The 12,619-nt window shown below is 45.8% G+C and overlaps 1 protein-coding gene across 3 annotated transcripts in view; it reads left to right on the top strand.

Moving 5' to 3' along the window:
* Positions 1-749: 749 nt before the first annotated feature.
* MAPRE2 (microtubule associated protein RP/EB family member 2) overlaps positions 750-12,619 on the top strand; it is a 120,827-nt gene continuing 108,957 nt past the window's right edge. The window contains exon 1 of one of the 3 annotated variants that reach the window (XM_077352460.1): positions 750-767. The gene's annotated coding sequence lies outside the window, so the exon portion shown is untranslated. Of the gene's footprint in view, positions 768-7,209; positions 7,752-8,157; positions 8,175-12,619 lie in introns of those variants that run through there. The other 2 variants (XM_077352459.1, XM_077352461.1) reach the window with 2 other exon arrangements.

Genomic DNA, 12,619 nt, shown 5'->3' with positions numbered 1-12,619 from the left:
AATTCAATAATAAATTAATAATCTATAGTAGGCTTGCCAGGTCCCCATTGGGGGTGAGGCTACCAGCAGGTGCTTCCCACAGCTAATCAGGTAGGTAGAGGGGGAAAAAACAAGAGCCACAATTGGGGGTAGGGTTGCCAGCTCTACATTGGGAAATCTCTAGAGACTTTGTAGGTAGAGCCAAGAGAGGGGGGGATTTGGGGTGGGGAGAGATTTCAATGGAGTATAATGCTATGGAGTCCACCCTCCAAAGCAGCTATTGTCTTCAAGGGAACTAATTTCTGTCATCTAGAGATGAGCTGTAAAACCAGGGAAGCTAGCACCCCTATACCTGGGGGCGATGGACAGTGTCCTGATGTGCTGATGTCATTCCCTGTATGCCCAGAAATGATGTCAGTGCTTCACCAAGGATACTCTAGCATTTGGGCAAAACTCTATGTTAACATCAGTGCCACACTGGTGATGTCATTATGTCACCAATGACAGTACCACAACCCCCACCTCTGGCTGCCCAACTTGTAAGCCTCCAGCCAGTTGCCAGCCTTGTGCTGGCAAACCCTAGCCTTGTGCAATCCAAGATAGGAAAGAACATGTTTTCGGTTTGCAGTTCTCTGAGAGAGGCTTTTCTTCTTCTGTCCCAACAATTCTATCGCATGTATTAGGGACAAGTAAACAGAATGACAAGCACTTTTATTTTGGCATCCAGATTGCAGCCTTGAACAGCCTGTTTGTGAATGTGATGTTACCCACAAAGGATCTACTGTTTGGTAAGCCAATTCTCTACCCTTTTTTTCCCATTTCCTCTCATCCTTCCTGGCAGTCAGATATTTTTTAAAATTTGTTTAGGAAGTTAGCTCTTATATTTGATTTGTGTTTCTCTTCAGTTTCAATCTACTGTTCCTCAAGCACCAGGGAAAGATACAATAAATAGAGAATATAATAAAGGACTGACTTGAGAATTAATAATGCATTTTATGAGCAAACACAAATATAATAATTTTTGTTCCTTTATTTTGAAGGATACATAGACCATTTCCACACCAGAGGCTTTGCACCAGGCTGCAGGCTGGAATTGGAGCTAGGGCAGGTTGCCTCACCTCTTCCTGCTCCTGCACGGGGGAGCGTTTGGACAGAGCCCCTCGGCTACCCTAGATTTGTACTTCTACACGAGAACCAGGGCAGCAAAGTTCCCAGTGCAAAAATGGTCATAGTGTTTTGTTTGTAGCTCAGCATCTTATTCCTTGATTATATTAAATGACAGTATTCTTCCCTAGCTAATTTTCAATGTAATCCACAAAACACATAAACAAAATGTTTGTTCTTTAATTTCAGCATATATTTTACTGTATAAACAATTCTAGTCATTTTACCTGTTCTAGGATTTCCTTTTCTCTGATGGTATGCTCTCATACTAAATTTTACCTTTTTTATTTTTTTATTTTTGTTACATATAAAGCATTTACAGAAATATAAAAAAAGAAAGACCAGCTAGCAAAACAATTATTATTACATAGGAGAAAATAATAAATTTTACCTTTTTATTCCTCTTTGGACAACCATTTGGCCTAAGCTTTCTCTGTGCAAGCTTCTTGATAAAGGCCATTGCTGATGGGGTATGTGCTGCTTTCTTTCCAGCAGAAGAGGCTTCCCCACGAGGTGGCAGCAGTGGCAGCTTGGGCCAAGCTGAGTTGGGAAGGAAAGGGCTAAGTGGCAGGCAGGTGGACAGAAAGGGGTGGGGGAAAAGAGAAGCAGAAGGGATGGGGGTTTGGCAGCTTGGCCGGCAAGGCAGCCATGGTGGCAGTGGTTAATTACGATCACTAAACCTTACAGACGGCCGTCGAAATACTGCAGCGGTGGGAATCTGCCTCCCTCACCATGCCCTTTGCTGGCCAGCGGCATTTGGATTGGGAGGGGCGTATCTTCCGTGGCAATGTGTATTCATTGCCATGCATAGGTTTCAATTTTTTTAAAAAAATTAGTGCTCGGGGGGGGGGGGAGACTCACAAACCTGATTGGTTGCCTCCAGTGATTGACAGGCCAAGGAGCAGTGAGTAAAGAGCACATTGCTCTCTCTTGTGCCTTTTCCCACGCTAGTGAGGAGGGGGGAAAGCAAGACGCAGTGGCAGAAAGAAGTGGGAAGGCTTTTCAGTGTGGAGGGGTGAAAAAGTGCAATTTATTATCCCGCAATTCTGGGCAGGAGACAAAGCACAATTTGGCAGTCTGCATAGAAATTCCTTTGATAAAATGAAGGAGAAGGGAATAATGTAATCTGCTTTGAGTCCCCATTTGATAGAAAGGCAAAGTATAAGTCAATAAATAAATACTGTGCACAATCAAAATATCCTGGGTTCATACCAGGTAGGTACAGTATAGGTTGGTGAGAGAGAAAGGGAATCTGATACAGAATATGGACTCTCCGAATCTCTACTTTAGCTAAAAGACCAAGTAACAACATACCTAAAAATAAGAGCTAGCTTCATCCTCTGCTTTCATGCTATGGTTGGTGGATGAACTTGCTTTCACCCTACCCTTCCCCCGTACTTCAGATAAACAGCTCCCTTTTTAATTTTTAAGGATCAGTTGAATAATTGTATGACCCATAATTAATGTATGTGTATATATATACATCATGTATATAGATAATGTGTGTATATACATTATGTAAGCTTTTCTATATGGAAGGGCATCAAACTGACTAAATAACTTACGCACTAATCTACTTCCAACCACAGGATTCACTTTCTTGAGCTCAGCCTTGGTAAGGAATTGCTACATCTGACAAGAGCACTGTTAGTACAGTGCTTTTAGAGATCTCTGTATGCACTCTCTCACACACACACAGGGTCCTGGTGCTGTACAGATACTCCTGTATATTTTTGCCACAACAAACTAAATACATGAATTATTATTTCATGAATTATTATTTCATGAATTATTATTACAAAATATAATGCCTTTCTTGCTTAGATTAATTTCCCCTTCATTTCTTTGCGTGGGCCTATTTCACACATGCATAATTTGTACATACAAAACTGAGTGCCTCCAATCCATTGCAATTAATGCAGAATCCTATATACCCACGTGAAAGCACAGATTATTAATGTTTATAGAAGATAACTTGTTCAGGAGACAGAATCCATATGCCCTGCATAACAGGTAATCTATCCCTTCCTTAGGGCCATCACTCATGTCCATGTTTAAACATTCCTTCTCCACCATTACAATATTGTTCCTTGTACATATATTTTGATGCATGACTCAACAAATGGTAAGCTACTTTAAGAATCTCCATGGGAGACAGTTCATGGTTAAATCTGCAGCAAGTTCTTACTCTTTGGTTGGGTAGTGTCCTTTTTCAGCATTACCTGCAGAAAGTTTTTGTGCAATATTTATTTTATTTATAACTGAGTTTATAGACCACCACTCTTGGCCCAGCCAGCTCATGGTAGTTTCTGTTTCCCCTGGTATTTACCAGTCTTCTGCGCCTTCTGAAGGCAGGTTAAGACAGTTTTATTACAGAAAGTTTAGGATGTTGGGCTAGAAGTCTCAGACTCTCTTCTCCTGATTTCTACACTCCTGGCTGTTTTGTTGCTACTTGTGCTTTGAAGAAAAACTGGTGGTTAGAGATGCGTTGCCCCTGAATATGGATATTTATTTAGCCATTGTGGCTAATAGCCATGAAAACTCTTTAGAAAACAGTTCCTAGCAAGCATTTGATATCTCTTTTTATTTTTATTTCTTATTTAAGACATGTCATGCATGTATGAAATGTTTAACACAATATTCACTGAATTTGTACCAGGCAGAGTCTGGCTGGCTGTGGGATCATTATTAATTAACAAAGAACAGTGGTGTACTTCTCAAATGAGGGTTTGTTCACAGTAGACTGGTCACTTGACTGAAACACACTGAATGTTCATGAAAATTGTCTGTTTTCAAAGAGCAAATATAAATTTAGAATACACAAACAAATAGATTAACTTTCAAATATTCCATGTTCAGACTGTCTCCCTCTGACATTCATCATTCACCTGAGCATCATTATTACCAATCCCCCAAAATAAAAAACTTAACAAAAACTTTATCCTCTGACTCCCTCCCCCTCCAAGGTTTAAAATATACACTGTTTATTTGTTCAGTAGCTTGCAAGCTAACTGCAGGAGACACATGAGAGGAGGAAAGCCTATGTTTTGATAGCCTAGAACAAGAAAATTAGTTCATCTGGTTAAGGCTAACCTCCATCTCTTTTACAGTTCTCAAATGCTCATCTGATATTTTGTTAGCAGAACTGAATGGCTGGATGTAATGAAAAAAATCATTTAGGGATCTGTTCCTTAAATAGCTGCCTGAAGCACTATGGACTTAATGCTTGTCAATGCAATACTGTTCCTTAGAAGTAGGGTGACAACTGTAATCTATACTGGATGCTGTCTCATTTGCATATCTCATCAACTTCAGGCAGGCTAATTATTTGATTCCTTGAAAGAGTTAAAATAGCTCTTGCATTAATTGGGCTACAGCCTGAATAGGAGATTCTGCTGAACTGAGAACAACCCTTTGAAGAAGATTTTTCACAAATGTGACAGCTGCCACAGGTTGTTCTGCAACTATGCTGATTTCATTTGATATCTAAGATCTGTATGCACTAGGTTTCTTTGACAGTAACTGGAATAAGTAGTCCTCCTCCCAAAGCCTTCTAAAAATGCACAGATTGCAGACTAGAAGTGCATAGAATTCTAAGACCATGCTAATGAAATAACACAGAATTAAAAACCACTCTGAATTACAAGCACACACAAGATTAAGAGATACCCACCCAAATCTGAAACCGTTTACCCTTCATCAAATGCTCTCTAAAATAAAACTGTCTTAAACACCTTCTAAATCAGTGGTCCCCAACCCGCGGGCCGTGGCCCAGCATCGGGCCGCGGCTTCTTCTTCCCTCCCCCCCCAAAGCGAGAAGCTCGCCAGGCCACGAGCAAATCGGCCGCCAAAGCGGCCGATTAGCTTGCGGCCCGGCAAGCTTCTTGTTTCGGGAAGGGAGGGAAGAGAATCTTGTCAAGCCGCAAGCTAATCGGCTGCTTTAGTGGTCGATTTGCTGGCGGCCTGGAGGGGCCGGGAGGGGGAGCCACGGCCGCCGGCATGGCGGCGGCGCAAACGCGCATGCGTGCATGCGCATTTGCGCTGGGGCTGCCGTGCGTGCGTGGGCCCCCGGGCCACCCTCTTCCCCCACTCCGCCGCAGCGGTCCGCAGCGGCCGAAAGCTTGTGAACCGCTGTTCTAAATGCAGTGAGTGAAGGTGTCTTCTGCACACATTCTGGTAGGACATTTCAAAGGACTGAGAAAAGGCTAGGAAAATAAAGTAGGTAGGTAGGGAGTGAGTGAATGCTAAAAGACAAGTGTCCATACTGAGTCTCTTTTTTCTCCCATCCAAGCACTAACCAGAGCAGCCCCTGCTCACTTTCCAAGATCTGATGAAATTGGGCTAGCCTAGGCAACCCAGGTCAGGGCAAAGTCAGGTCCTAGAGGAGATCAGCCCTGACTGCTCCTTAGAAGGCCAGATCCTGAAGATGAAACTCAAATACTTTGGCCACTTCATGAGAAGGAAGGACTCCCTGGAGAAGAGCCTAATGCTGGGAGCGATTGAGGGCAAAAGAAGAAGGGGGCGACAGAGAATGAAGTGGCTGGATGGAGTCAGTGTGAGCTTAAATGGACTCCAGGGAATGGTAGAGGACAGGAAGGCCTGGAGGATCATTGTCCATGGGGTCGCTATGGGTCGGACACGACTTCACACCTAACAACAAGGCCACCCAGGTCAGGGCAAAATCAGTTCAGGGGTAGCCATTGCCCCTGCATAATCTTTTTCTGGCCATCAAGCCATGGCTTGGGATTTTCAAGGCAAGAGACATTGAGAAATGGTTTGCCATTGCCTGCCTCCACATAATAGCCCCGGTATTCCTTGGTGCTCTCCCTTGCAAATATTCCCCAGTGCTGAGACTGCTTAGTCTCTGAGATCCAAGAAGAAGGTGGTCGATTCCAGAAATACAACAAAAGAAAGCATCCCAATCAAGAAGAAAGGCAGGATATCAATGACACTATAAAATAAATATGTCAGTCATTGATAGCTCACCTTTCTTTTTGAGTCTCAGGGTGGCTCACCTTTCTTTTTGAGTCTCAGGGTGAACTATAGCAGTGGTCCCCAACCTTTTTATCACCAGGGACCGGTCAACACTTGACAATTTTACTGAGGCCTGGGGGGGGGGTAGTCGTTTGCCAAGGGACGTTGCCGCCACCTGAGCCCCTGCTTCACTTGCTTTCCCGCTGGTGCCCCTGAATTCCCACCGCCCGCTGGGGGGCGCTGCCAGCAGCAGCTGTGCAGTGCCACACACACTTCATCAGCTTATACTCAGAATACTCAGTGGGCCTTAAAGGTGCCACTGCACTCAAGCATGAACTTCTAGTCAACCTAAATGCTTGCATGCTAAGCTGAAACCGTTTTAGGGTTGTCACCCCCATCCCCTCCCCTGGTCCCCTGGTGGGGGGGTGGGAGTAGGGTTGCCGAATCCAGGTTGGGAAACTCCTGGAGATACCAGGATTGAGCCAGGGGGCAATAGGGACCTCCGTGGGGTACAGTGCCCAGGAGGCCCCCCTCCAAACCATTCATTTTCTCCAGGGAAACTGATCTCAGTAATATAGATGTGAGCTCAATAAAATCAGAGTCCAGTGGCACCTTTAAGACCAACAAAGATTTATTCAAGGTGTGAGCTTTTGAGTGCAAGCACTCTTCCTCAGACTAAGAACTGACCTTCATAACAGTAGGAATATATAAGCAAAAATTAATCTTGTTACAGTTCATAGTCTGACGAAGAGTGCTTGTGCTGGAAAGCTCACACCTTGAATAAATCTTTGTTGGTCTTGAAGGTGCCACTGGACTCTGATTTTATTGTGCTACTTCAGACCAACACGGCTACTCATTTGAATCTATCCTTATAGAGGTGAGCTGTAATTCCAGGAGGTGCCCAGGTTCCAGGTGGAGGCTGGCATCCGTATTTAGTCTCGAACAAGCTATGAAGCCCCCGTTTATGATTCCCATCACTTCTGTTCATCTTCCAAGAAACTCCCACGGCCAGGGGGTGGGGCTCCCCTGCCCTCTCCCAACAACCCTGGCGGGCAGGTGAAGCCGAGAGCCTTGGGCTGCGCCACGGGCGGCCGCTCCGAAGCTTCCCGGGCAGAGAGCCGGGTGGCGAACGCGGCTCCGCCCGACTCCAGGCGCCAGCGCTGGGAGGGACCCGTCCCTTGCTTCGGGGGCTGCTGCAAAGCGGCGGCAGGAAAGGGCGGCCTCGCCAAAGGGAACCAGCCGAGCAAACCCCGCTCTGCGGTCGCGCTGTGGCTGACGGGGGCCGCGGCCCGCGGAGCCGATGACTGAGCAAGCCGGAAGCTCCAGCAGGCTCGGCTGGGCGCTGGCGTGACACAGCTCTCCCGCCTCCACTCGCAGGCTCGCTTCACTCCGCCTCCTGCTGCTGCTGCTCCTTCAGGCCGGGCGACAGTCATTGGCCCCGTTTCCACTCGCCTTTCCCCGCCGCTACGCGCCGGGACCGCCCATCCCCATTGCAAGGCCGGCTTGCCCGCCCGCTTCACGTGGCTCTTGGGGCGGAGCGGCCGCCGAAGCGGAGACGGAGGGAGGGGAAAACAAAAGGCAGCTGTCAAAGGCGAAGCGGAGCGAGCGGCGGCGGCCCAGCCCGGCACGAGCAGGTGAGTGAAGCGCCAGCCAGGCGGCTCACAGCCCACCGCGGCGGGCGCAGCGCGGGCATGGCGGCCGCGTGGGGCGAGCGGCGGCAGGGGGAGCTCTCTCTCCGGCACTGCGCGGCGCCAAGAAGTTGCCCGGAGAGCCGCGTACCTGGCCGGCCGTGGCCGTGGCCGCGGCGGCGGGGGCACCCCGGGTGGCTTCGAGCTCCCTTGGCGGCGTGCACTGGCTTTGCCACGCTGGCAGCGGGGACGTGCCAGGCTGAAGCCCAACTCCGTGCCTCGGGCGAAGGGAAGCGGCGGCACCGAGCGGAGGGAGGGAGAGACGGCCGAGGCACAAAGCAGCCCTGTCTGCGGAGGAGCGCAGCCGCTGCCAGCCCCAGCAGGACTCTGTGGCAAAGGAGCTGCCTGGGCTGGGCAGGGGGCCAGCTGGTGAGTTTTAACTGGCCTGCCCAGAGGGGTGCCGCAGGGCTGGCAGGAGGTGGCCGGGGCAGAGCCTGGCCCGGTTGAGGCCAGGGGTTGGCATCCTTTAGTAGTGGGCCAGGACCCATGGTCAAAGAGGAAACAAATCCTGAGTCACGCAACGAACTCAAAACTGCCTGGTTTGTTTTGCGAAGAACCCAGTTCCAAAAGGGCAGATCAAGTATTTGCTGGCTGGCCAGTGCTGCCAGTTCCCCTTTGCATTTGCAGCTTTGTTGAATTGGGGCCCTGACTGCTTGGTGCTTTTGCTCAGAAGACTATGTTTTGTTTTTGGACCTGCCATAAAGCAGTGTGTACCAACGTCTGTGGACTTAGGCCTCTCTTCTAAACTTATTCTGGTCTTTGGAGCCCCCAGCCATCGTTTGGCAGACAGAAGCTTAACAGGCAGTTCTGCAGCCGATTGCTGTGTGCGCAAGGATCTGTGAACTATGGCATTAATCCAAGCAGCCTTGTTAAAAGGCAAAGCAGAGCATCTCAAGTTCCCTCCTAAATCAAGCCAGCTGGGGAAGAAAGCCGGAGAGGGCGAGCTTCTGAGCCGCTTCCATAGTTGGTGTAGCGGTTTTGATAGCTGCAGTGCTCCCCCATACTCCACGCCTCACCCTGCCTCTGGTGTGTAGCAGGGGAGATGACTCCCCAGTTTGAGAACCCTGCCATAGAGGAAACAGTATGCACTTTAGCCATCTGGGTTGTGGCTACAGAGGCTTTTTTCTGTGGATAGGCCACAGAGTGAATACACAAATACCCCCAGGAAGGAACAGCATAACCTGGTAGAGATGCGTATTTTATTTCATTGGGCACAGGGATTTAATTGCCAGAGTGATCTATTTTAAGACATGCATTCATGTTGGAGAACAGCTAAATTCATCACTCACGTCTAAAGGCTAAATATGATTTAGAGCTTGGAAAGATTAAGCTTCCTGTTTCACATATGCACAAGGGGATTGCAGTGTGTGTATGTGGGGGGGGGGGAGATTACTTCAGGCTGTTCTGTACAGAAATCTCCTGAAGAAACCACCCCCATTAAAGAATGGGGGTTCTGTGTGTCATACAAATGAGCACAGCAGCAAGGAAAAGACTTTCCAGCGTTGGCAGCCTATTCCCACCCACTTCATGGTTTTGCATTATTAAGGTGCCCAGAGTATAAGAGTTGTAGAGATATTATCTCCATACCTTTGACTGCTTGCAGTGAATCTCAGGATTATCTAGTTTAAAGTCAACGAGGACTGCTGTTTTATTTATGCTAAATGCTTTCATTAGTTCTGCTTCCTGAGCTAGATGTGTGTGGGACAGTGTGCATGTATGTTTAATAAAAGATTCAGTGGATAAAGTGCCCAGCTGTTTGAACAGAACATTAACTGGTGTGACCTCAGCAGTTAGTTAACCTCCAAGATTCCCCTGTGTATTGAAACACTCTGATGTACGTGTTGTCTCCAGCTGGTCTCAGGGGCAGTGAATATGTAGGCTAAGGTTTTCCCTAGAAATCTGCCTGCCATGCTCTGTGTCACCAGGGGTAGCCACAGTTGGGGATTCTAGGAGAAGTAGGTATAGGGTGGAGCTTGTATCTTGTGGGAAATACACTAAAGGGCAATTTGGAAAACTTGAGTGGTACCTACAATTTTTGTTTCATAGCATAGAGAAGTAAAGAATAGAATTAGTGAAACTTCATGAGGTCCATGCAGATACTTCTGTTTGAAATCTCCACCCCCACACCTAGGTCTACTCTAAGGAAGAGTAAACCTTTAAATTTACTTCATCTTATAGTAAATTTAAAGGTGTGCCTGAAACTATGCGAGTCACTAAATGTGCACATTTCAGATTTTCAGTCCATTTACACTAGGCTTGGTCCCTTACATACTTATCAATCTGTCCTCTTTGTTATGTTTTCCTGGAACACAGGCCCTCTTACTGTCAAAGCAGAACCTTTGCAGGAGTTTGCCATAGCCATAAGTCTGATGTTCATGGAAGTGCCAACGGTGCAGACTGCAGCTTCTTCTTAGACAACATTACAACACTATAAATACAAAGGAATTATCTGTCTTCTCACACCAGCATCTACAGATACAGTCTGCTGCATGAAAGTGCAAAGCAGAGTTACGCAGATCATGGCACCAAAGAGGATTGTCCTGATTGGGGTCTGCCTCTCTGGAGTGTTTTCTCATCACATTGCTGCTTCACTGGCTTGGAAATGAGTAGGCTTCTATATAAGCAGCATCCTTTATTTGTTTGCTATAGTGGTGCTGTCTGCTTGGCACCAGGACAAATGTGCCTACAACCTGGCATCTAGGTAGTGTGTCTATGTAAATTCTGCATTCTCCACCCTGCAGCAGTGTATAGTGCTATCTCTGAAGAAGACAGAGGCAAATATTTTGCTTGCATGCCTCCCTTGGGAAGTTGGCTATAAATGCCACAATTGATGCCCCAGTTGCTAGGCAGCAACTTATCTCTATAGTGTGTATGCAGAACAATCAGCAATCCATGGGAAGCCTATGGAGCTATGGTGTTGTTCCAATCAGTAAGACATAACCAAGTAATCTCAGATGGGATCACAGGAGATGACAGAGCAAAAGGAAGAAAAAACGCACACTCTAGTATCACAGAGCAAGCAGAGAGTTACATGGTGGCTCTACATTTTCCTGCTAAACATAATGCCTGCCTGATGGACTTTCTTTGTTGATACATTTTAAACATATGCCATGTTACCCACTTTCTCCTCTGCCCTGCCATAGATATAAATGGCAAGGGAACTCAGGTGTTTTCTTCAGTCTATCTGAAATTTAGTAGACTGGAAGATATTCAGTTTCTGAGAATTTCATCCCTCTTAGATGGGAAAGGGAATAAGGAGCAGAAACTATTTTGCATTAAAACCAATGAAACAAAAATGAAGAATACTAAATAGTTTTAATAACAAAGGTAATGAAACTAAGTTTTTAAAAAAAGAAAAGAACATTCTGCACAGCCCTATTTATGTAGACCATTCTCTGTATAATTATACCTCAGTGGAACTACTGTACATGAGACTTCGTTCTTTGTCTAAAATGTCAGTCGTCTTATTGGGGATGACGTAGGTTTCCCCATATAAAGGAAGGGAGAGTGGGAACGGGAGGGGATCTGGAGAAAAATCTGGTGGAGGGATGCGAAAGTGAAAGAAGAAAAATGAAAGGGTCACAGATCCTGAGAAGATTAGAAGTCTAAGGGGCTGGGATGGGGAAGAAAGACAGAGAAGGAAAAGGGGGCAATTAAGTCCTTTATGGAGCATACTGATTGCTGATACAGCTCCTCCTTCTGGTAGGGCAAGATGCTGAAAAGTTGCTTCTCTCGTACTATTTAGGGGCACTTTTAACTAGTTTATAGATGCCAAATTGCTTTCTTCCAGCTCTGACAAATATAAATGGCAAGGGAACTCAGACTGACATATGGAATTCTTCCAGAAGTGATGCAAGACTCTTTAGATTAAGAGAGGAGTTTGGGGGAACAATAAGTTATTTTAGCAATATGCTTCCATATCTTAAAGAGATTCTGTATGTTCTTTTCTATTTTACCCTGAACCTTGGTGGGTTGTGGCAAGTTAAAATCTAAATAGGTAACTTGCTTGTTTTTCAGCGTCTATATTGAAATTTTGGTATTATGCAATTGTTTTCTTGGGGTACCTCTCAGATTGTTCTATTGGGCTTTGGCTCAGTAGGTGTTTTTGAGGAGTGTATTGTCTCCCCCCAAGATTCTTGCTGATTCTAGAACTTTTTTGTATCTTTCTAAAATATGAATTGTATCTTCCTCAGCCATCTGTGATAAGACTGCCTCTAATTTACTATTGTCATCAGCAAAGTCTCTGCTCCATGTAATATATTCAGCTTCTTATATTCCATTGTGTGATAGCTTTGAAATTGGAGAAACCATTCATTTTTCAAAAAGTGCAATTAACTCTCCAAGTTATATGCTTACTTAAATCCCCAGATTATTTTGCTCAATAATATCTTGAATTTAGTAGGAATATCTAATATGAAGCAACTTCTTACTTGTATGCTTCCATAATTTAAGTTATATAAGTTAACCTCTAGCTACAAAAATTAATATTTTGCAGATATGGGATATTTGTGTAGATAATCCTTCTAGCCTAGATTGTTTGTTCTATGTATTTTAAATATGTACACAGTACATTACTTCTGGTGGATGGAAAGTTTGATCCAGGATTGAAGGTGCCACCTGGTCTGGATGGGGTTGCACTCCCCTTGAAGGAACAAGCCCATAGTCTGGGGTTCTCATAGACTCAAACCTACTGTTGGATAAACAGGTGGCAACTGTGGCCAAGAGCACCTTTTACCAGTTTTGACTGGTTTGCCAGCTGTGGCCTTTCCTGAACAGAAGTTATCTGGCCATTGTGATCTGTTACCTGGTTACAT

Source organism: Paroedura picta, chromosome 9 (assembly GCF_049243985.1).
Source record: "Paroedura picta isolate Pp20150507F chromosome 9, Ppicta_v3.0, whole genome shotgun sequence".
Classification (NCBI taxonomy): domain Eukaryota; kingdom Metazoa; phylum Chordata; class Lepidosauria; order Squamata; family Gekkonidae; genus Paroedura; species Paroedura picta.
This window is presented reverse-complemented; position numbering and strand designations above follow the sequence as displayed.